At 45.6% G+C, this 24,456-nt stretch overlaps 1 protein-coding gene across 7 annotated transcripts in view; it reads left to right on the top strand.

The window, feature by feature from the left end:
* The window catches only part of LPP (LIM domain containing preferred translocation partner in lipoma), an 870,847-nt gene that overhangs the window by 487,150 nt on the left and 359,241 nt on the right, over positions 1-24,456 (top strand). The window contains exon 1 of one of the 7 annotated variants that reach the window (XM_063916493.1): positions 10,005-10,072. The exons of the other annotated variants lie outside the window; for them this stretch is intronic. The gene's annotated coding sequence lies outside the window, so the exon portion shown is untranslated. Of the gene's footprint in view, positions 1-10,004; positions 10,073-24,456 lie in introns of those variants that run through there. 7 annotated transcript variants of the gene reach the window in all.

The following is a 24,456-nucleotide window of genomic DNA, read 5'->3' as shown; positions in this document are numbered from 1 at the left end:
GACACATTCCAGCCACATGAGGTCTACCATTGTCTTGCATTAGGAGGAACCCAGGGCCAACCGCACCAGCATATGGTCTCACAAGGGGTCTGAGGATCTCATCTCGGTACCTAATGGCAGTCAGGCTACCTCTGGTGAGCACATGGAGGGCTGTGCGGCCCTCCAAAGAAATGCCACCCCACACCATTACTTACTCACTGCCAAACCGGTCATGCTGGAGGATGTTGCAGGCAGCAGAACATTCTCCTTGGCGTCTCCAGACTCTGTCACGTCTGTCACATGTGCTCAGTGAGAACCTGCTTTCATCTGTGAAGAGCACAGAGCGCCAGTGGCGAATTTGCCAATCTTGGTGTTCTCTGGCAAATGACAAACGTCCTGCACGGTGTTGGGCTGTAAGCACAACCCCCACCTGTGGGCGTCGGGCTCTCATACCACCCTCATGGAGTCTGTTTCTGATCGTTTGAGTATACAAATGCACATTTGTGGCTTGTTGGAGGTCATTTTGCAGGGCTCTGGCAGTGCTCCTCCTGTTCCTCATTGCACAAAGGCGGAGGTAGCGGTCCTGCTGCTGGATTGTTGCCCTCCTACGGCCTCCTCCACGTCTCCTGATGTACTGGCCTGTCTCCTGGTAGCGCCTCCATGCTCTGGACACTACGCTGACAGACACAGCAAACCTTCTTGCCACAGCTCGCATTGATGTGCCATCCTGGATGAACTGCACTACCTGAGCCACTTGTGTGGGTTGAAGAGAGGTCATACAGGCACGTGGAGGCCACACACACTACTGAGCCTCATTTTGACTTGTTTTAAGGACATTACATCAAAGTTGGATCAGCCTGTAGTGTGTTTTTCCACTTTAATTTTGAGGGTGACTCCAAATCCAGGCCTCCATGGGTTAATAAATTTGATTTCCATTGATAATTTTTGTGTAATTTTGTTGTCAGCACATTCAACTATGTAAAGAACAAAGTATTTAATAAGAATTTCTCTGACGTCCTAGTGGATGCTGGGACTCCGTAAGGACCATGGGGAATAGCGGCTCCGCAAGAGACAGGGCACAAGAATAAAAGCTTTAGGATCAGGTGGTGTGCACTGGCTCCTCCCCCTATGACCCTCCTCCAAGCCTCAGTTAGATTTTTGTGCCCGAACGAGAAGGGTGCAGGCTAGGTGGCTCTCCTGAGCTGCTTAGAATAAAAGTTTAATTTAGGTTTTTTTATTTTCAGTGAGTCCTGCTGGCAACAGGCTCACTGCATCGTGGGACTAAGGGGAGAAGAAGCGAACTCACCTGCGTGCAGAGTGGATTGGGCTTCTTAGGCTACTGCACATTAGCTCCAGAGGGACGATCACAGGTACAGCCTGGATGGGTCACCGGAGCCGCGCCGCCGTCCCCCTTACAGAGCCAGAAGAGACGAAGAGGTCCGGTGAAATCGGCGGCAGAAGACAATCCTGTCTTCAGACTAAGGTAGCGCACAGCACCGCAGCTGTGCGCCATTGCTCTCAGCACACTTCACACTCCGGTCACTGAGGGTGCAGGGCGCTTGGGGGGGAGCGCCCTGAGACGCAATATAAATGATAATACCTTAGGTGGCAAAAGAATACATCACATATAGCTCCTGGGCTATATGGATGTATTTTAACCCCTGCCATTTTTACACAAAAAAGCGGGAGATAAGGACGTCGTGAAGGGGCGGAGCCTATCTCCTCCGCACACAAGCGCCATTTTCCCTCACAGTTCCGCTGGAAGGACGGCTCCCTGACTCTCCCCTGCAGTCCTGCTTCAGAATCAGGGTAAAAAAGAGAAGGGGGGGCACTATTGGCAGCAAATGACAATATAAACAGCAGCTATAAGGGAATAACACTTATATAAGGTTATCCCTGTATATATATATAGCGCTGGGTGTGTGCTGGCAGACTCTCCCTCTGTCTCTCCAAAGGGCTCGTGGGGTCCTGTCCTCTATCAGAGCATTCCCGGTGTGTGTGCTGTGTGTCGGTACGTGTGTGTCGACATGTATGAGGAGGAAAATGATGTGGAGGCGGAGCAATTGCCTGCGTTAGTGATGTCACCCCCTAGGGAGTCGACACCTGACTGGATGATCGTGTTCAAACAATTAAGTGATAATGTCAACACTTTGCAAAAAACTGTTGACGACATGAGACAGCCGGCAAATCAATTAGTGCCTGTCCAGGCGTCTCAGACACCGTCAGGGGCCCTAAAACGCCCGTTACCTCAGTGGGTCGACACAGACCCAGACACAGATACGGAGTCTAGTGTCGACGGTGATGAGTCGAACGTAATGTCCAGTAGGGCCACACGTTACATGATCACGGCAATGAAGGAAGCATTGCACATTTCTGACGCTACAAATACCACTAAGAAGGGTATTATGTGGGGGGTGAAAAAACTACCAATAGTTTTTCCTGAGTCAGATGAATTGAATGAGGTATGTGATAAAGCGTGGGTTTCTCCCGACAAAAAACTGCTAATTTCTAATAAATTATTGGCACTATATCCTTTCCCATCAGAGGTTAGGACACGTTGGGAAACACCCCCTAGGGTAGATAAGGCGCTCACACGTTTATCTAAACAAGTAGCGTTACCGTCTCCTGATACGGCCACCCTCAAAGAACCAGCTGATAGAAGGCTGGAAAATATCCTAAAAAGTATATACACACATACTGGTGTTATACTGCGACCAGCAATCGCTTCAGCCTGGATGTGCAGTGCTGGAGTCGCGTGGTCGGATTCCCTGACTGAAAATATTGATACCCTGGATAGGGACAATATATTGTTAACTATAGAGCATTTGAAGGATGCATTACTATATATGCGTGATGCACAGAGGGATATTTGCACCCTGGCATCAAGAGTAAATGCTATGTCCATCTCTGCCAGAAGAACGTTATGGACGCGTCAGTGGTCAGGGGATGCGGATTCCAAACGACATATGGAAGTATTGCCGTATAAAGGGGAGGAGTTATTTGGGGCTGGTCTTTCGGACCTGGTGGCCACGGCAACGGCTGGAAAGTCCACCTTCTTACCCCAGGTCACTTCACATCAACAGAAAAAGACACCGTCTTTTCAAACTCAGTCCTTTCGTTCCCATAAATACAAGCGAGCAAAAGGCCATTCCTTTCTGCCCCGGGGCAGAGGAAGGGGAAAAAGACTGCACCATGCAGCCGCTTCCCAGGATCAGAAGCCTTCCCCTGCTTCTGCCAAGTCTTCAGCATGACGCTGGGGCTTTACAAGCAGACTCAGGCTTGGTGGGGGCCCGTCTCAAGAATTTCAACGCGCAGTGGGCTCACTCGCAAGTGGATCCCTGGATTCTACAGGTAGTATCGCAGGGGTACAAACTGGAATTCGAGGCGTTTCCCCCTCGCCGGTTCCTGAAGTCTGCTCTGCCAAAGTCTCCCTCCGACAGGGAGGCAGTTCTGGAAGCCATTCACAAGCTGTATTCCCAGCAGGTGATAATCAAGGTACCCCTCCTACAACAAGGAAAGGGGTATTATTCCACGCTGTTTGTGGTACCGAAGCCGGACGGCTCGGTGAGACCAATTTTAAATCTGAAATCCTTGAACACTTACATAAAAAGGTTCAAATTCAAGATGGAATCACTCAGAGCGGTGATAGCGAACCTGGAAGAAGGGGACTATATGGTGTCTCTGGACATCAAAGATGCTTATCTCCACGTCCCAATCTACCCTTCTCACCAAGGGTATCTCAGGTTTGTAGTACAAGACTGTCATTATCAGTTTCAGACGCTGCCGTTTGGGTTGTCCACGGCACCTCGGGTCTTTACCAAGGTAATGGCCGAAATGATGATTCTTCTTCGAAGAAAAGGCGTATTAATTATCCCTTACTTGGACGATCTCCTGATAAGGGCAAGGTCCAGGGAACAGTTAGAAGTCGGAGTAGCACTATCTCAGATAGTGTTACGTCAGCACGGGTGGATCCTAAATATTCCAAAATCGCAGCTGATTCCAACGACACGTCTTCTGTTCCTAGGAATGATTCTGGACACAGTCCAGAAGAAGGTTTTTCTCCCGGAGGAGAAGGCCAAGGAGTTATCCGAGCTAGTCAGGAACCTCCTAAAACCAGCCCAGGTGTCAGTGCATCAGTGCACGAGGGTCCTGGGAAAAATGGTGGCTTCTTACGAAGCAATTCCATTCGGAAGATTCCATGCAAGAACGTTTCAGTGGGATCTACTGGACAAATGGTCCGGTTCGCATCTTCAGATGCAGCAGCGGATAACCCTGTCACCAAAGACAAGGGTGTCTCTCCTGTGGTGGTTGCAGAGTGCTCATCTTCTAGAGGGCCGCAGATTCGGCATTCAGGATTGGATCCTGGTGACCACGGATGCAAGCCTGAGAGGCTGGGGAGCAGTCACACAGGGAAAAAACTTCCAGGGCTTGTGGTCAAGCATGGAAACATCTCTTCATATAAACATTCTGGAACTACGGGCCATTTACAATGCCCTAAGTCAAGCGAAACCCCTGCTTCAGGGTCAGGCGGTATTGATCCAATCGGACAACATCACGTCAGTCGCCCACGTAAACAGACAGGGCGGCACGAGAAGCAGGAGGGCAATGGCAGAGGCTGCAAGGATTCTTCGCTGGGCGGAAAATCATGTGATAGCTCTGTCAGCAGTGTTCATTCCGGGAGTGGACAACTGGGAAGCAGACTTCCTCAGCAGACACGACCTTCACCCGGGAGAGTGGGGACTTCACCCAGAAGTCTTCCACCTGATTGTAAACCGTTGGGAAAAACCAAAGGTGGACATGATGGCGTCACGTCTAAACAAAAAATTAGACAGATATTGCGCCAGGTCAAGGGACCCTCAGGCAATAGCGGTGGACGCTCTGGTGACACCGTGGGTGTACCAGTCAGTGTATGTGTTCCCTCCTCTGCCTCTCATACCAAAAGTACTGAGAATCATAAGAAGGAGAGGAGTAAGAACGATACTCGTGGTTCCGGATTGGCCAAGAAGGACTTGGTACCCGGAACTTCAGGAGATGCTCACGGAAGACCCGTGGCCTCTACCTCTAAGAAAGGACCTGCTCCAGCAGGGGCCTTGTCTGTTCCAAGACTTACCGCGGCTGCGTTTGACGGCATGGCGGTTGAACGCCGGATCCTGAAGGAAAAAGGCATTCCAGATGAAGTCATCCCTACCCTGGTCAAAGCCAGGAAGGATGTAACCGCAAAACATTATCACCGCATTTGGCGAAAATATGTTGCGTGGTGTGAGGCCAAGAAGGCCCCTACAGAGGAATTTCAACTGGGTCGTTTCCTCCATTTCCTGCAAACAGGACTGTCTATGGGCCTAAAATTAGGGTCCATTAAGGTTCAAATTTCGGCCCTGTCGATTTTCTTCCAGAAAGAACTGGCTTCAGTACCTGAAGTTCAGACATTTGTAAAAGGGGTACTGCATATACAACCTCCTTTTGTGCCTCCAGTGGCACCTTCGGATCTCAATGTTGTTTTGAGGTTCCTTAAGTCACATTGGTTTGAACCACTCACCACTGTGGACTTAAAATATCTCACATGGAAGGTGACGATGCTGTTAGCCCTGGCTTCAGCCAGGCGTGTGTCAGAATTGGCGGCTTTATCATATAAAAGCCCTTACTTAATTTTTCATTCTGACAGGGCAGAATTGAGGACTCGTCCTCAATTTCTCCCTAAGGTGATTTCTGCTTTTCACATGAACCAACCTATTGTGGTGCCTGCGGCTACTAGGGACTTGGAGGACTCCAAGTTACTTGACGTTGTCAGGGCCCTGAAAATATATGTTTCCAGGACGGCTGGAGTCAGAAAGTCTGACTCGCTGTTTATCCTGTATGCACCCAACAAGCTGGGTGCTCCTGCTTCTAAGCAGACTATTGCTCGTTGGATTTGTAGTACAATTCAACTTGCACATTCTGTGGCAGGCCTGCCACAGCCTAAATCTGTAAAAGCCCATTCCACAAGGAAAGTGGGCTCATCTTGGGCGGCTGCCCGAGGGGTCTCGGCTTTACAACTTTGCCGAGCAGCTACTTGGTCAGGGGCAAACACGTTTGCTAAATTCTACAAATTTGATACCCTGGCTGAGGAGGACCTGGAGTTCTCTCATTCGGTGCTGCAGAGTCATCCGCACTCTCCCGCCCGTTTGGGAGCTTTGGTATAATCCCCATGGTCCTTACGGAGTCCCAGCATCCACTAGGACGTCAGAGAAAATAAGATTTTACTTACCGATAAATCTATTTCTCATAGTCCGTAGTGGATGCTGGGCGCCCATCCCAAGTGCGGATTGTCTGCAATACTTGTACATAGTTATTGTTAACAAAATCGGGTTATTGTTGTTGTGAGCCATCTTTTCAGAGGCTCCTTCGTTGTTATCATACTGTTAACTGGGTTCAGATCACGAGTTGTACGGTGTGATTGGTGTGGCTGGTATGAGTCTTACCCGGGCTTCAATATCCTTCCTTATTATATACGCTCGTCCGGGCACAGTATCCTAACTGAGGCTTGGAGGAGGGTCATAGGGGGAGGAGCCAGTGCACACCACCTGATCCTAAAGCTTTTATTCTTGTGCCCAGTCTCCTGCGGAGCCGCTATTCCCCATGGTCCTTACGGAGTCCCAGCATCCACTACGGACTATGAGAAATAGATTTATCGGTAAGTAAAATCTTATTATTTCATTCATTCAGATCTAGGATGTGTTATTTTAGTGTTCCCTTTATTTTTTTTGAGCAGTGTATATAAACATTAATAACACTCGTTCAAATATATACTGATTAAGGAGATCTCCAGGTTAACAAGAAAATAAATCTCAAATGTTCCTCCTCAATATTTGAGAGCTAAAAAACACAAATGGAAAAGTGATTATCTTCAACATGGGTATAATTATCATCCAACATGTAAGTTATTACAAAAAAGGGGTCAAAGTAAATTCTTCATTTAAACCCACAGGTGTCAATGAATGTATCCTGTAGATCCATTGACACTCCCTTTGCATAAGTAATTTATGGCGATCACCACCTCTTCATACAGGTGGTATGTGGTCCACAGGCATAAAGCAAAAGTCTCGGATGGTATGACCGGTGGAATGGAAATGTCTGGCTACCGGAGGTGGTGTAGCATCTACTCCCTATTTTATCTTCTTTAATGAGGATCTATGCATGGCAATGCGTTCTTTCAGCATTCTGATTGTTTTACCCACAGATTTTCTGGCAGGGGCACAGTATCGTGTAGATAACGAATTTGGACTCACAATTGAGACGATGTCGGATAGGATATTGTAATCCAGTACCAGGTTGTGTAAAAGTGCTTCCTGTTATTATGTGTGAGCAATAGGTACAGCCAGAACATTTGAAGGCTCCCTTTTGTAATCTTAGCCAGCCCTGATCGGAGTTCGTCACAGAACTAATGTCCGAATAGGTGATTCTTTCTTTTAAATTTCGACTGCGTTTGTAACAAAAAAAGGGTAGTTCTTGACAATCGGGACCCACATTTGGGTCAGCTTATAAGATATGCCAATGTTCACGATTGGCCATTCTTAACACCTCAGATGTTGTTGAGAACGTACTGCAAAACACTGTCATTGAAGTTTCAGAAGTTTTTGCTTTAGTTGTCAATAGATCCTCACGATTCAATTCCACACATTTCCGAATGGCATCCGAGACCTCTCTTTGACTGTAGCCTCATTGGATGAATTTGTCACCCATGGTTTTCAGAGCCAAAGGCAGTTGCTCCTTATCAGAGGTAATGCGAGCTACTCTCACAAGTTGTGAATAGAGAAGGCCTCTCTTGAGGGGTTGGGGATGAAAACTTGAAGATAAGAGTAGTGTATTTTTATCGGTCTCCTTCCTAAAGACACTAGTTGTTATAATCCCATCATGTACTGTAACGGTAACATCTAAATAGTTAGCAAAAGTGGAGCTACTACTAAATGTGAACCTGATAAGTCCAGGCAAATTATTCAAATAATTCACAAACTCAAGCAAACGATCCACTCCTCCAGTCCAAATCATAAAAAGGTTGTCTATATATCGCTGGTAAAAGGCGATGTAGCTAGAAAAAGTATTGATACCCATCATATATCTTCTTTCATAACAATATGTATATAGATTAGCATATGATGGGGCCATATTAGACCCCATCGCGGTCCACTTAGTTTATAAATAAAACCTGTTGCTTAAAGAGGAAACAGTTCTTCTTATGCAAAATCACCTCTATCAATAGAATAAGGTAATTAACCGCAGGACCTGTATAATGTGGACTGTTGGTAATGGTTTCTCATATGGCATCAATGCCACCCACATTGTCAATATTGGTATATAAACTACCAACATCTAGAGTCACCAATAAACAATTGGGAGGTAACACACCAAGTGTTCCCAATTTGTTCAAAAAGTCAGTGTTGTCCCTAATGAAATAGGGTGTTGTTTGTACCACTGGCTGTAAATAGAAATCAATGTACTGTGAAAGGGTTTGTCCCAAAGAGCCCCTTGAAGAAATAATTGGCCTCCCAGGTGGGTAGACAAATGATTTGTGAACTTTAGGTAGTATATAAAACAAGGGGATCTTGGGAAAATCCTGTATCAAAAATTGTACAGTCTGTTCATCAAGCCATCCATTAACAAAACCAAGCTGAATGATCGCATCAATTTCTCTTTTATATCCCTGTGTAGGGTCAAATTTCAGCAATTTATAGGTTTCGGAATCGCTTAGCTGTCTCATCGCCTCCTCAACAAAAAGATGCATCGATTGGCAAAAATGTCACTTCCGGTGTCAAATACAGGCCGCTCTTTGATAAGCAATGAAATACCATGCTTGTTGTCTGATCTCATCGCATCTTCCGGTCATTCGATGACGCAGCCGGAAGTGATGTGGCGGTGGTCTGTATCTCTATGGCGATGGGGGCCGTTGTAAGCGCTGAACAAATCCAGCCTGATCCATCTTCTGGTGTGGATCTAGTTTGGAAGTTTAAGAAATGATATAGTCATGCAGGTCTCAAGCTGTCCAGGCTTTCTATGTGGCAAACGGAACTCCATATATGGTATATCCGTTTTTTCGTTGTTTAAATGTTAACAGGTGTTCTGTATTTGTGTCATGTGTTTTGTTTGGTATATATGTCCTACATTAGCATTATGCAGTTAGGCAGTCCAGGATGATGGTGCATGCTGCACCGAAACGGTTCCGCCGACTCTGACAATGATTCTGACAATACAGAAACATATGGATGAGTGATTATATTGTATCCCATGTTTATGACTGCAGTTTGTGGAAACTATTTTTGATATGGCCAATGTTTTGGCAACAGTATATCATGGATTTTAACTTTTTGATGGATTAAAAGGATTTTTTTTTACTGCTGAATGATATGCTGTCCCCTATACTCAGAACTGAGGAAGGGGAGCACGTCCCCGAAACGTCAACTGATTTCAATACACCTTGTGTGATTTTTTTCAAGTCTTCGAGTGCCGCCTTGTTTATTTCACATTGTCTGTTTGGGATCTTATATCAAGGACAGGAGCGAGCAAGCAAGCGTGAGTTAGTCGACAGGAGTGCCGGTGTTCTTGTTCTCTCTCTCTCTCTCTCTCTCTCTCTCTCTCTCTCTCTCTCTCTCTATATATATATATATATATATATATATATATACACACACATACATTCACAGTGGGGCAAAAAAGGATAGGTACACTTCAACTGTGAGAGACAGAATCTGAAAAAAAAAAAACAGGAAATCACATTGTATGATCTTTAAACAATTTACTAGTATATTCTTGTGGAAAATAAATATTTGTAGAAGTACAAAATGGACAACAAGTCTTTGCTAAAATAAGAACGGTCTCTTCTTTCACACCTAATGTTTTTCTTTACTAAAGTGACTCCTGAAGAAGTAGTCACTTTGTTGGAGAAATGCATTTGTGGTGAACGGAGAGAACAAACAAGCATGTAGACTGGAACACTGTTACAGAAGCCCTGGCAAGGATTCTTATGGGGGATTTCTTTGTGAGACATTTTGTGCAGACGATAAACATCACTAGAGCACTTCCAGCAAGACTCATTGTGGGAGATTTCTTTTTGGGAATACTGGTGAGCTCACTTAAACACTGGAACTTTAATTCAACTATAAGCCTGAACCCCTTTCACTATAGTAAGATCTTAGTTCTGAAGTGGAATTAAAGCTGCAGTATGTTTGTGGGCATTTATACAGTTACATTTCAGGTAGAGTACCCTATATAATGATTATGGGACTTACCAGTTCTCAATTTGGGCTTAATATTGAATTGTGGTTTATGCTAGCATGACATGTTCTTGAATTAATATATTTTGTTACAGGTTCCTTCTCGTAGGGGTTTATTTACATTTAAGTTGATGTGTTTGCTGTATAGATTTTTAAAATCTTTTGAAGCCAGTTCTGCATTTCTGCATTGGTATTTTAATCAGGATCCAAGCAACCCCTTTACAAATAGATCTTTGTGCATTTCTTTCTGGGTACTCAGAACCTCTCCCCCAATTCCACCCTCGTGCGTTACGGAGTACAACCTTTTTTGGGGTTTACTTAGGTATTGAATCAGCATTTGGTCTATTTTTACATCATTTCACTGTATAACCAGACGGTGTACTATATGTAGGTAAGCAATGTTTCACATATTTCCAACAAGGTTAGTAGGCTCTAATGTTTACTGGGTGCGAAGACCCAGGGTTCTCATCTATTGTAACATATATTTTACCAAATAAAGGCATCCTTTACTTTGGAGTGTTTTCCTGCAGCTGTTTGCTTGCTTTACTGGTCAGATATATGAGGAGCTGTTGACTGTCGTGGTAAAGGTCCATACACACTTAACGATATAATGAGCGACGTCGCTCATTTTCCCCCTCCTTGAGCGACGTCGCTCATTTTATCGTTAAGTGTGTATGCCGCCAGCGACGACCGATGCGCGGCCCCGCGGGTCGGCAATGATCGTCGCTGTCGGTAGGGCATGCATGAAGGATGTGGACTGTCGTCCACGACCTTCATGCAGGGCTGGCGGGGGCGTGACGTCACTGAGTGATATGAGCGGTCATATCGCTCAGTGTGTACAGGCGGCCGCCGGCCGGCCCGGGAGGGGGAAACGTTAGACGATGTCGCTCACAGAGCGACATTGTCTAATGTGTATGGGCCTTTAGACTTCGTAATTTTGCTGACCTTTCTGAAATAATGAAAACATGAACATGTTTTGTTTTGTTGTTTGTTCCTTTAGAAATCTATTTGTTTACTTTGTAAGTTTTTATACTTGTTTACCATTTGTAACTTCTTTTAACAATTAATAATGTTAAAGTTAATAATGTTTACATTATGTATTTGTTTCGTTATTACCTCTGTAACAGAGAAAGAGCCTTCCAATACATTTTGTCCTTAGTTACTGAATGTTTAGACCGTTCTTCCAGCTAAGAACTAAAGTTATGTAGATCTGAGGATTGCTATGGAAACCATTATGAAGAGTTTGCAGGAGAATATATACTATAAAAAAAAAAAAATACTCTTTAAGTAACAACCGCATGCATCCACATTAGAAACATAAAGTACATCGTCTACTTTAAATTGGAAATATTCCAAATTGGGAAATGTCTCAACCTAAAAATAATTTCTCTTATGTCCTAGAGGATACTGGGGTCCCTTTAGTACCGTGGGGTATAGACGGGTCCTCTAGGAGCCATGGGCACTTTGAGAATTTGATAGTGTGGGCTGGCTCCTCCCTCTATGCCTCTCCTACCAGACTCCGTTTTAGAAAATGTGCACGGAGGAGCTGGTCACGCTGAAGGAAGCCCCTGAAGAGTTTTCTGCATTTATTTTCTATGTTTGTTATTTTCAGGCAGAGCTGGTTGGCACCAGCCTGCCTGCATTATGGGACTTAGGGGAGGGGAGAGGGGAGGGGAGGGCGACGGTCCAACCTCTTGAAGGGTTAATGGTCCCGTTCCCCGCTGACAGGACACTGAGGTCCTGAGGGAACTATTCGCAAGCCCCACCACGGCGAGCGTACCCCTAACAGAGCCAGCAGAATGAAGAGTGGGGAGTACTGAGCCAGTGTCCTGGCTAGCATTATGGCGGCATGAGGGTACGGAGACGCACAGCTTCTAAATGGGGCGGAATGCGTCTCCGGCCTAGTACACAACTGCGTCCCCGTACACTGTACACAGTACCCATACTAGCACAACAGCCTTAAAACGGTTTCCTCCATTTTAAGCACCAGATTCCTCAGCCAGTATAAAAAAAAAGCGGGAAAACCGTGCACCATTGAAGGGGCGGGGCTTCACTATGAGAGGATCCAGCAGCTCACCAGCGCCATTTTCCCTCTACAGTGGACACAGACGCTGACAGGACAGGGACGCACAGCTCCTGCGGTGTGACTCCAGATTACCTCAGCGGTACCAGGGGGGTCATAGCAGGGGGGGAGCGACTATTAGTGTACTAAGTCCCCTATCAGGGTACTTAGTCTGCGACCCAGATCAGCTTGGCATTAGCGATAAGGGCGCGGTGGGGGCTGTCTACAAACAATTGTCTCCCTGAAGAGCTCTTTGTGGGTCTTTCGTGTGTGTGTGTGTGTGTGTGTGTGTGTGTGCGCGCGCGCTGTCACATTTACATTATGTCAGGCAAAGAGTGTCTCTCTTGTACCGCAGAGTGTGTCTCTTGTACCGCAGAGTGTTCCTCTTCACCTGTGAGCTCACTACTGGGTATTCAGGGTTCACAGACTAGCGGGGCTGAACCGGAATGGTTTCATTCTCTTAAGGGAATGATCTTAACTCTGTTTACAAAATTGTCCCGCAATGAGAAACAGACGCAATACTTAAAACAGACTGTGGATGAGTTTATGAACAGAGACTCAATCCCCAAAACAGCATCTCGGTCCCCTCGCATTTTTCTGCAAAAGTGATCTCTGGCCCATATCCTGCAGTCTGACTCTGACAGGTCAGACATGGAGGGGGGGGGGAGGTGGACTCATAGAGGAAGGGGGGGGGGGGCGATGCTGCTCTGTCACGGGGAATAGAGGCTCTTTGAGAGGCTATCAGAGATGTTTTGCATATTCCTGATAAGGTGTCAGAGGAGTGTGAGGAATCTTATTTTAATGTAAAAAAGTCCTCGGTTACTTTTCCTGTGTCAAAGGAATTGAATACCCTGTTTGAAGAACCATGGGTTAATCCTGATAAGAAGTTTCAGATCCCTAGAAGGTTACTCTTTTCCTTTTCCTCTGGAGGATAGTAAAAAATGGGAACATCCACAGATAGTGGACGCATTAGTCTCTAGGCTGTCACGTGAAATTGTAGTGCCTGTTCCTGGTGCAGCCTCCCTGAAAGACACGGCTGATCGTAAAATTAAGAATACACTCAAATCATTGTACACAGCTGCTGGGTGTGGCCCACAGACCCACTATTGCATGTGCGTGGATCACAAAAGCCATTGCTAACTGGTCAGGTAACCTAATTGAGGGGTTAGATTCCTTATCTAGGGGGGATATTGTCTTACTCCTACAGCATATACAGGACTCTGTGAACTTTATGGTGGAAGCCATAGAGGAAATAGGCTTGCTTAACGCATGCACCACTGCTATGGCAGTGTCGGCACGCAGGGGCTTGTGGCTACGCCAGTGGACTGCTGACGCGGATTCCAGGAAGGGCGTGGAAGGCCTACTATTCAAGGGAGAGGCCTTGTTCTGAGATTAATTAGACAAATGGATCTCCACAGCTACTGCGTGCAAGTCTACATATCTTCCTTCCACAGCCCCCCCAACCAAGAAGACGTATTCAGCTTCTAAGTTACAGTCCTTTCGGACGGCCAAGTTCAAGGGCAAATCCAAAGGTGCTTATACGTCCTCCAGCGGCGCAAGAGGTAAACCAGCAACAGCAGGTACTCAGTAACAGAGCTCAGGCTCTGCTTCTTCAAAGACTTCAGTATGACAGTGAACCACAATGCCTGGAAGGCTCTCAGGTGGGAGTATTCCTACAATTCTTCAGTAAAATCTGGTCAAATTCGTGCTAGGTTACCTGGGTCATAAATCTTATTTCCCAGGGCTACAGACTGGAGTTCCAAGAGCTCCCACCTCACAGATTCTTCAAATCAGGCTTGCCAGTTTCACAAGAGGCAAGTATAACTTTACAACATGCCATCCAAAAACTGGTACAGACTCACGTCATTGTTCCAGTTCCACCTCATCAGCTAAACAAGAGGTAATATTCCAACTTGTTTGTAGTTCCAAAACCGGACGGTTCGGTAAAATTTTGAACCTCAAGTTGTTGAACCCGTACTTACGAGTGTTCAAATTCAAATGGAGTCTCTGATAGCCGTGATCTCAGGTCTGGAGGAGGGAGAATTCCTAGTGTCTCTAAATATCAAGGATGCGTACCTTCACATTCCAATCTTGGCCGCCTCATCAGGCTTACCTACGGTTTGCACTGCAGGACTGTCACTACCAGTTCCAGGCCCTGCCATTTGACCTCTCCACGGCACCGAGGGTGTTCACCAAAGTGATGGCAGAGATGATGTTTCTACTCCGCAAACAGGGAGTGAACATAATTCTGTACCTGGACGATCTCCTGATAAAAGCACCATCCTGGGAAAGGTTAGTGGACAGCATTGCTCTCTCAACCAAACTTCTCCAGGATCATGGGTGTATTCTGAACCTTCCGAAATCTCATCTAGAGCCAACACGTAGGCTCCCATTCCTGGGAATGATACTGGATACGGAGTCGCAGAAAGTGTTCCTTCCGTTGAAAAAGGCAGTAGTAATCCAGTCAATGGTTCGGGATGTCCTGAAGCCAACCCGGATATCTGTGCATCTATGCATTTGCCTTCTGGGGAAAATGGTGGCCGCTTACGAGGCTCTTCAATATGGAAGGTTTCACGCAAGACCCTTCCAGCTCAATATGTTGGACAAATGGTCCGGATCGCATCTTCACATACACCAGCGGATTCGTCTGTCGCCAGCCAAAAGCCAGGCTGTCTTCTGTGGTGGCTACAGACTTTTCACCTTGTCAAGGGCCGCAGCTTCGGAATTCAGATATGGATTCTGCTAACCATAGACGCAAGCCTCAGTGGTTGGGGAGCAGTCACTCAGGGGGTGCAGTTTCAAGGAAGATGGTCCAGTCAGGAAGTCGTCCTTCCAATCAACATTCTGGAACTCAGGGCCATATACAACGCCCTTCTGCAGGCCTCACATCTTCTTCAAGATCGGGCCATTCAGGTCCAGTCGGACAATGTGACGGAAGTAACGTACATCAACCGACAGTGTGGAAGGAAAAGCAGAGCAGCAATGTAAAAGGTGTCAAGAATTCTCCCCTGGGCAGAGAGAAATGCTGTGGCTTTGTCAGCGGTCTTCATTCCAGGAGTAGACAACTGGGAAGCAGACTTACTCAGCAGACACAACCTGCACCCGGGGAAGTGGGGCCTTCATCCGGAAGTGTTCAGGTGCTTGACAAGTCAATGGGGTTATCCGCAGATCGATATGATGGTTTCTCGTCTCAACAAGAAGCTAAGGTGGTATTGTTCCAGGTCGAGAGACCCACAGGCGGTGGCGGTAGACGCCCTGACGACTCCATGGGTCTATCAGATGGTGTACGTGTTTCCTTCACTTCCTCTGATCCCAAAAATTCTAAAGAGAATAAAATGGGAAAATGTTCAGCAATTCTAATTACTCCGGACTGGCCAAGAAGGGCCTGGTATGCGGAACTTCTGGAGAAGCTCCTCGAAGATCCGTGACCTTTATCTCTTTGCGAGGATCTTCTGCAGCAGGGCCAGTTCAACTATAAGTACTTATTGCAGCTACGTTTGACGGCATGGAAGTTGAACGGCAGAATTCCATCTAGGATGGTTCCTGCTTTTTCTGCAAGCAGGAATGGAAATGGACCTACGTCTGGGCTCCATAAAAGTCCAGATTTCGGCCTTTTCCATTTTCTTTCAGAATCCATTGTCTTCTCTCTCTGAGGTCCAGACGTCCTTGAAAGGTGTTCTGCACATCCCACCTCCCTTTATGCCTCCCACGGCACCTTGGGATCTCGATGTGGTGCTGCATTTCCTCCAATCGGACTGGTTTGAGCCGTTGCAGGAGGTGGACGTAAAATATCTTACGTGGAAGACCGTCACACTGTTGGTCTTGGCTTTAGCAAGACGTGTGTCGGAGCTGGGGGCTTTATCTCACAAACGTCCCTATTCAATTTTCCATGAGGACAGAGCTGAAATCAGAACTCGTCAGTAATTTCTTCCTAAGGTGGTGTCTGCGTTTCACATCAACCAACCTATTGTGGTCCCGGTTGTCACCGACACCTCTGCTACCTCAATGTCTTTGTATGTTGTGAGAGCTTTGAAGGTGTTTGTGAAAAGAACAGCTTGCCACTGAAAGACTGACTTATTGTTTGTTCCTTATGATCCCAATAAGATTGGGTGTCCTTCTTCAAAGCAGACTATTGCACGCTGGATCAGACTTACTATCCAGCATGCTTATTCCATGGCAAGTTTGCCATGTCCAAAATCTGTACAGGCCCACTCTACTGGGTCGGTGGGTTCTTCCTGTGTGGCTGCCCGGGGTGTTTTGGCTTTACATCTCTGCCGAGCAGCTACTTGGTCAGGTTCGAACACGTTTGTTTTACAAGTTCGATACTTTGGCCTCTGAGGACCTTCAGTTTGGTCGATCAGTTCTGCCGGAACCTCAGCACTCTCCCACCCGGTTTGGGAGCTTTGGTACATCCCTATGGTACTAAATGGACCCCAGTATCCTCTAGGACGTAAGAGAAAATAGGATTTTAATTACCTACCGGTAAATCCTTTTCTCATAGTCCATAGAGGATACTGGGCGCCCGCCCAGTGCTTCGTTTGCCCTGTACTGTTACTTGGTTAAGTAATGTTGGTTCAGCCGTTACTGTTTTTCAAGTTTGGTTAGCTTGGCTTTCCTTTAGTTGTGCGTGCTGGTTCGGAATCTCACCACTATCCTTATCTATCCTTCTCTAGATGTATGTCCCTCTCCTCGGGCACAGTTTCCTAGACCGAGTCTGGTCGGAAGGACATAGAGGGAGGAGCCAGCTTACACTATCAAATTCTTAAAGTGCACGTGGCTCCTAGTAGACCTGTCTATTTTTTTGTTAATTATTTATTCATTTTTTTAATATGGTGACCGCGAGAGAGAGGTGCTTCACGGAGTTCATAGCTACAAAATGAGTCTGTATTTTATTTTTTTAACATCGCTTATCCGGTATAGGCTCTTACTTCAGAACATAAACATTTGCTATATACATCACAAGGCAGCTCTTGGAAGTCTTATATTCCTGAGATACTATCTGCCGACTAAATATCAGAGGATTCTTCTGACCAGTCAATCTAATACCCCTTTCAGATCGTCAGCAATAACCTGGGTTATTGCACCGGAGCGCAGAGCAACCCTGGTTGTGACGCAGTCTGAAAGGGGCCAGTTGACATAATGCGTATTTGAATAATACTGGAATTTCAACTATGGTAGCGACCAATGTTGAACACTGTTTCAACCTGGTTAGCAGTGCATTGTGAATGGTAAAACCGCACCCGTTCACACTATAGAAAAAGGCGGTGCTTGGGGATCATGTCCTCTCCAAGTGCCGCCTCCGCACATGACGCAGTGATGTTCTCGACCTGGCAATATGCATGGTCAGGGTTCGCCGGTCGGAAAGGAATCTCAGCACCCAATATATACCGGTGTACAAATCCCGGGTGCGACCTGGCATTTGCAATCTAAAAGTGGTATGATTAACATTATTATAACCAGTTATTTATATAGCGCACACATATTCCGTAGCGCTTTACAGAGAATGTTTGCCCATTCACATCAGTCCCTGCCCTAGTGAAGCTTACAATCTATATTTCCTATCACATGTACACGCACACACATTCACGCTAAGGTTAATTTTGTTGGGAGCCAATTAACCTACCAGCATATTTTTGGATTGTAGGAGGAAACCGGAGTACCCGGAGGAAACCCACGCAAGTACGGGTTGATATACAAACCGCCACACATTTAGGGTCATGGTGGTAATAAAACCCATGACCTCAGTGGTGTGAGGCAGTAATGCTAACCATTACACCATATACAGTATGTACTGCACTTTGTAACAATCCATTTTCTATCTGCTACTTTGTTACTAATCTAATTGCCAAATCTGGAGCCTGAAACTCCAGAATTGTCAGTGGACTTTTCCATTCGTTGTTTTTTTTCTATTGTGTCATTATATGTTGTCGATTTCAATGTTCTCTTTGATATTATTAATTGTGTTTTATATTTTTATTTCTATTTAAGCAATTTTTTATTTTTAAACTGTTTGTGCTCCCAGTTTATTTTCTCTGTCTTTATTTCTGTTATGGGGTCATGCTCCCCATAACTAGGTGGGCAGCACTCAGATTATATTGTTTTTATTCGTATTAGAATCACCTGGTACCTGTATTCTTTGTATATTTATTCACATCAGTCCCTGCACCACTGGGACTAACAATCTATGTTCCCTACAACATACATGCCCACATACTGTATACATACTAGGGAGCCAGTTAACCTACCAGTAGATTTTTGGATGGTGGGAGGAAAACAGAGTAGTTGGAAGAAACCCACGCAAGTATGGGAAGAGTATACAAACTGTACACACAGCCATTTTGGGAATCGAACAGATTCGGTATGATATACCGATGGACGGGATGCCGGTGGTCAGAATACAGACAGCGGAATCCCACCCATTAGAATCCCGACAGCCCCCCAGAAAGTTCCCTAAACATCCCCTGCCCCCTACCCTAATCTTAACTCCCCCTTGTGGGTGCATGAATGCTCGGGATTCCAGGAGCCTGTATTTTGACACCGGGATACCAAGCACCGTTGAGACTTTGATGCCAGCATTTTGCAGCCATTCAGGATTCCGGCGTCGGTTTTTCGAAAGCTGCGATCCCGTCCAGTGGCATTTTAACTACATCCCAATCGAAACTACAATCCCAGTGCTGTAAAGAAATGATGTCAACCATTATACCATGCGTACTGGTTGGAATAGATATCTAGACTGGCTGGATGCCGGCGGTCAGAATATCGACCGCGGCATCCAATGATCCAAAGGTAAGTATACTTACCTTCCTAACCCTCCCCGGGGGGCCGAACACCAACCTCCCTCCTTGCAGTCAAATCCTAACTTCCCCAGGCCACAGCCTAACGCTAACCCTCCCCCTGCACCCTAACCCCAAACCCCCCCCCCCCCTCCTCCCCCCTGCCTGTAGCAAAACCTAACTTTCCCAGGCCGCAACCTAACCCTAACCATTCACCTACAGCCTAAACCTAACCTCCCCCTGCAGCTTCCCTCATCAGCAGCCCGGCAGTGTATTGATTGGGATCCTGGGTGTCGTGATGCCGGCGCCAGGATTGTGATCCCTGTCGGGATTTTGGCACCAGCATTCTGTTACGTGACGATATTGCGGCATCTGCATTTTCACAGCCGGGATCCTAACCAGATCCCTATACGTACTGCCAATACATGCAAGCTTTGCAGTCATTTTTAAAAGGAATGTGTCAGTATGAATCTGTTATAAGTAGCAGTCAGTTTGGGTTAAAATGGGACAGGCCAAATTGGTACAATGATTTTTATAGGATGTCATTTTCTGCACTAGACCCTAAAGTCCATTAATGCAACACTAGTTTCTATGGGGTATATTCAATTGAAATCATATCCATTCCGACATTAATTTGTCAGAATGGATCCAACCTGGGCTATTCAATGGAAAAGCACGTGGATTGGCGGAATAGCTGCCGATCCACGTTAAAAAAGTCGTATTGAGATGCGGGAGGGGAGACGGGGGAGAGCAGCGCAGCGTCCACCCGGCTCCAGCAAGCAAGGTCTCGCTTGCTGGAGCCGGGTGGACGCTGCGGTGAGCGGCAGCTGTGACATCCTCCAGCGCTACTCACCCTGTCCACGCCTCAGCTCTCCCCGTCTCACTCGACTTTTTTTTAAAGTCGGACTGAGATGGTCGAGAAGGGGCCCCCGTTTTCGACACAAGCACGTGGATCGGCAGCTATTCCGCCGATCCACGTGCTTTTCGACAAGTCGAATTTATGGACTTGTCGAAAAATTTGGGGTTATATTGAAGAGGTCGAATCACGATTCGACCTTAAAAAGACGAAAACTGCCATCTTTTTGAGAGATGGCAGCTTTCGACTTCAATTAAATATACCCCTATATGTCTTGCACTATATTACTAGCATCTTCGCCCCTTTTCAATATTTTAGACCATTAAATGTTTTGCACTCTTACATCACCTCAATAATTTACACGTTGTGAGTAGAATTGCAAACTTATACTTTTCTACAATTATTGACCGCAACATCTGTTATTCAGACTCTAGTACAGTAAACACTGGGAGGAGAACATTGCAGTACAAATGCATACAATACACAGTGATATGTGGTTCAGCAGGATAAATCATTGTATCCTTTGTTCTATGCTATTAATCTGAAGTATTTTGTCTTGGAGAAATCTGATGCATTATGCTGTGCCAAGATCTTGTGTGCATCACTGTGTATTTACTTTTATTTGTCCTTGGTATTATTTCTTTACTGCACATAACAGATGGGGAGTAGGTGTACTTGCATGCATGAGCACTGTGTACACTGAAGGCAGTACATTTGCTAAAATCAAACAGTGCTTGTTCATTTACAGATGAATTATAGTAATTATACAGTTTTATTATAGTCACATCTGTAACAAATCAGATACCAGATATAAATGTGAAAAAAATTCTTAGTCTTTTGTGATGACTGTATTTAGCTCAATTGAGATTTTATATCTATAAATAAAATGTTTAGCTTGGATACCAACGAGAGACTTAATTAAATCTGTCAACAGTACTCTGTTTCCAAATAGTAGCACATAATGTATTGTTGATAAGTCATTGCTTGGCCTGTTTGCAGTCTGTTGATGAAACAGATACTTCTGGGTTTGAATGTGTTTATTTAAATGTAATTCCTACTGGATGCAAGCAGGGCAAATGGTGAAATCTTTTGGCTCATTTACTGAATGTTCAGCAAGTTTTTGCCTGTGTATTGTCACAGACTACTGATTTGGCATACACTAGACCTGCACTGTTCAATGAGTGTTGTCCGAATTCATTGTGTTGGCATGAGCAGCTGTATTATGTTAGAATGTCTTTCGTTGGCATGTTATGTTGGCACTGTTCGCCATTTCCCTGGAATTCATTACCGGTATGTTCCTTTTACTAGTTTAGATTTTAAAAAAGCCATTTATTCACATGTATGATACAAAGATTAAAGTGTTATTTGTATCTGTATACAATCTGCTACTCTTTCTATTCCCTGGTTAAAGTTAGTGAATAATTAGGGCATCATGAACACAATTTACTATAAATAGAATACAAAAATAAATGATCAATTAATAATAATTGAAAGATTATAGATTGTGGAGCCCACAGGGCACCTAACGTCTGGGGACCCCTACCAATAAGATTGTCCATAAGATATGTTGTTAGAAATTATAATTGTAAATACTCCCAGCACCACAAATGTGTTCACACACTATGTGCCCCCAGTTCTCATTGTGCCACACACAAATCCCAGTTGATATACAGTATGTCACAGTGCCCTTCGTGATGGTGATGTAGCTATTTGTGGCAGCCCCTGGGTGACCACCCCAGTCACCTTGTTGTTAATCCGACTTTGTTTATGATACTACTACATCTCATTTACACTGTTATATTTATATGGGCTGGTATCCAATAACCTACGGTCATTTACAGCGGGTAATTCAATTTGTCCCTGAAAAGCCTGAGCGAGTCACAGCTTATCAGGGATTTTGTTCCACCTGGCTCAGGCCACAAAACAAAATCCCCAGTAAGTGCCTGCTTTTCGGGAAGGCAAACGCAAAAGCACACATGTTTCACTAAACTTTGTGTGTTTTTGGGCGAGGATGGATTTTTTCCGTGCGTCCTAATAGGTTTGCCCAAAAAAATATTGGCAGAAAATCGCAAAAAAAAGTTACCTTTTTTTGCACTCGATGAGTTTTTTCTCCCTTAATTTTATACCGGCCATAGTGTGTAGACTGCATGTTATGATCACAGCAAATGGTGAGACATTATAGGTAGGTGCTAGTGAGACATTCATCTACCAAGCAACAAGTACAGTAGCTGAGCTTACTGATTTACAATATGTGCTAGTAGAAGAAATCTGTACTTGAAACCAACTGGTGCACCACTGAAAAATAAAAATGTGCGTTTTGGATGTTATAGGGATTAAAGTTTTCATAGGATGTCCGATTACAGCCACTCAAACCTGGAAATATGAACATCTGACATTACTGAGCAGAAAATGTGAGCTGTATGATTGAAGCAGAAGTGTAAAGCTGGGTGCACACTGGGCGATATATCGTCGGCGGCTGTGAATGACGTAATTCAAACACATATTGTGTTGGCTGTGCAGCACAGCCAATGCCCGATATACAGTATCTGAAGATATAGTGGTGCATCTGGCTGTGTGTACGTGCCGTCAGTACATTTGCTGCAGGGGACTGGTGGCAGTGTGTGTACCTAGCTTAAGGGGTGAATTCAATTAGCTGCAGTAATTTACCGCAGGCAAATTGAATTAGCAGGCTCTAAAAGAAATCTCCGATAAATAGCCTGTTTTCGATACCCGGGATTATAAAAATGGCCCGGGATTGGCTACCCTACTCGGAAGAAGACGCTGAAGCTGCTGGAACAAGGCACACAAAAATAATAATGCTAGACCACCAGGGAATATTTTCGACCGTTCATCATGTCGACATATCAATGTGGACATGATGAATGTTGACCTGGCCACTGGCGACATTGTTATGCCAACATAATGCATGTCCATTTTTGTAAGGGGACATCCAGTTAGCAGTGGTTATTTACCGTTGCTAATTGACTCATCTGGGGCTATTGGGGTAGCCCCAGTTCTGGCACTTATCAGGGATTTTGTTTTGCCTTCCTCAGGCAGGCAAAACCAAATCCCCTAGAAGTATGCATTTTTGCTGCCTTTGTGGCCGTGGAAACACATAGGTCTGTGGCTTTTCAAGGATCCTACATGTTCCTGTGTGAAAATGGACAATTTATTACACAGAAAAAATGGGCTACAATTGGAAAAAATTGCGATAAAAGCTATTTTGTTTTTCTGTGGGAAAAATGACAGATGCTAATGGGATACCCCTTAGGTTGGAAAGGGACACCAGCTTGCAACCCCTCAAGTCCTGTTATTTTTTGCAGCATTTAATCTCCCAGTCCACACTTAGTTGACATCAATGAAAATTGTGAGTGCCCCCTCAACTTGGCAGTGTGTTGACAGGGGAAAACTAGATGCATTATGGTTGTCCACAGTTGTTTGGCACCTACAGTAGGAGTATTTCTCTAACGTCCTAGTGGATGCTGGGGACTCCGTCAGGACCATGGGGATTAGCGGCTCCGCAGGAGACAGGGCACAAAAAGTAAGCTTTTAGGATCACATGGTGTGTACTGGCTCCTCCCCCCATGACCCTCCTCCAAGCCTCCGTTAGGTTTTTGTGCCCGTCCGAGCAGGGTGCAATCTAGGTGGCTCTCTTAAAGAGTTGCTTAGAAAAAGTTTTTAGGTTCTTTATTTTCAGTGAGTCCTGCTGGCAACAGGCTCACTGCTACGAGGGACTTAGGGGAGAGAAGTGAACTCACCTGCGTGCAGGATGGATTGGCTTCTTAGGCTACTGGACACCATTAGCTCCAGAGGGAGTCGGAACACAGGTCTCGCCCTGGGGTTCGTCCCGGAGCCGCGCCGCCGACCCCCCTTGCAGATGCTGAAGATTGAAGAGGTCCGGAACCAGGCGGCAGAAGACTTTCAGTCTTCATCAGGTAGCGCACAGCACTGCAGCTGTGCGCCATTGTTGTCAGCACACTTCACACAGCGGTCACGGAGGGTGCAGGGCGCGGGGGGGGGGCGCCCTGGGCAGCAATGTATAATACCTGTATGGCGAAAAATACATCACATATAGCCCTTGAGGCTATATGGATGTATTTAACCCCTGCCAGATATCACAAACTCCGGAGAAGAAGCCCGCCGAAAAGGGGGCGGGGCCTATTCTCCTCAGCACACAGCGCCATTTTCCCTCACAGAAATGCTGGTGGGAAGGCTCCCATGCTCTCCCCTGCACTGCACTACAGAAACAGGGTTAAAACAGAGAGGGGGGGCACTGATTTGGCGATATGAATATATATTAAATGCTATAAGGGAGGAACACTTATATAAAGGTTGTCCCTGTATAATTATAGCGTTTTGGTGTGTGCTGGCAAACTCTCCCTCTGTCTCCCCAAAGGGCTAGTGGGTCCTGTCCTCTATCAGAGCATTCCCTATGTGTGTGCTGTATGTCGGTACGTGTGTGTCGACATGTATGAGGAAAATGTTGGTGAGGAGGCGGAGCAAATTGCCTGTAATGGTGATGTCACTCTCTAGGGAGTCGAC

This window comes from Pseudophryne corroboree, chromosome 4 (genome assembly GCF_028390025.1).
Source record: "Pseudophryne corroboree isolate aPseCor3 chromosome 4, aPseCor3.hap2, whole genome shotgun sequence".
NCBI classification, from domain to species: domain Eukaryota; kingdom Metazoa; phylum Chordata; class Amphibia; order Anura; family Myobatrachidae; genus Pseudophryne; species Pseudophryne corroboree.
Note: the sequence above shows the minus strand (reverse complement) of the source record. Positions and strands in the feature narration are given on the sequence as shown.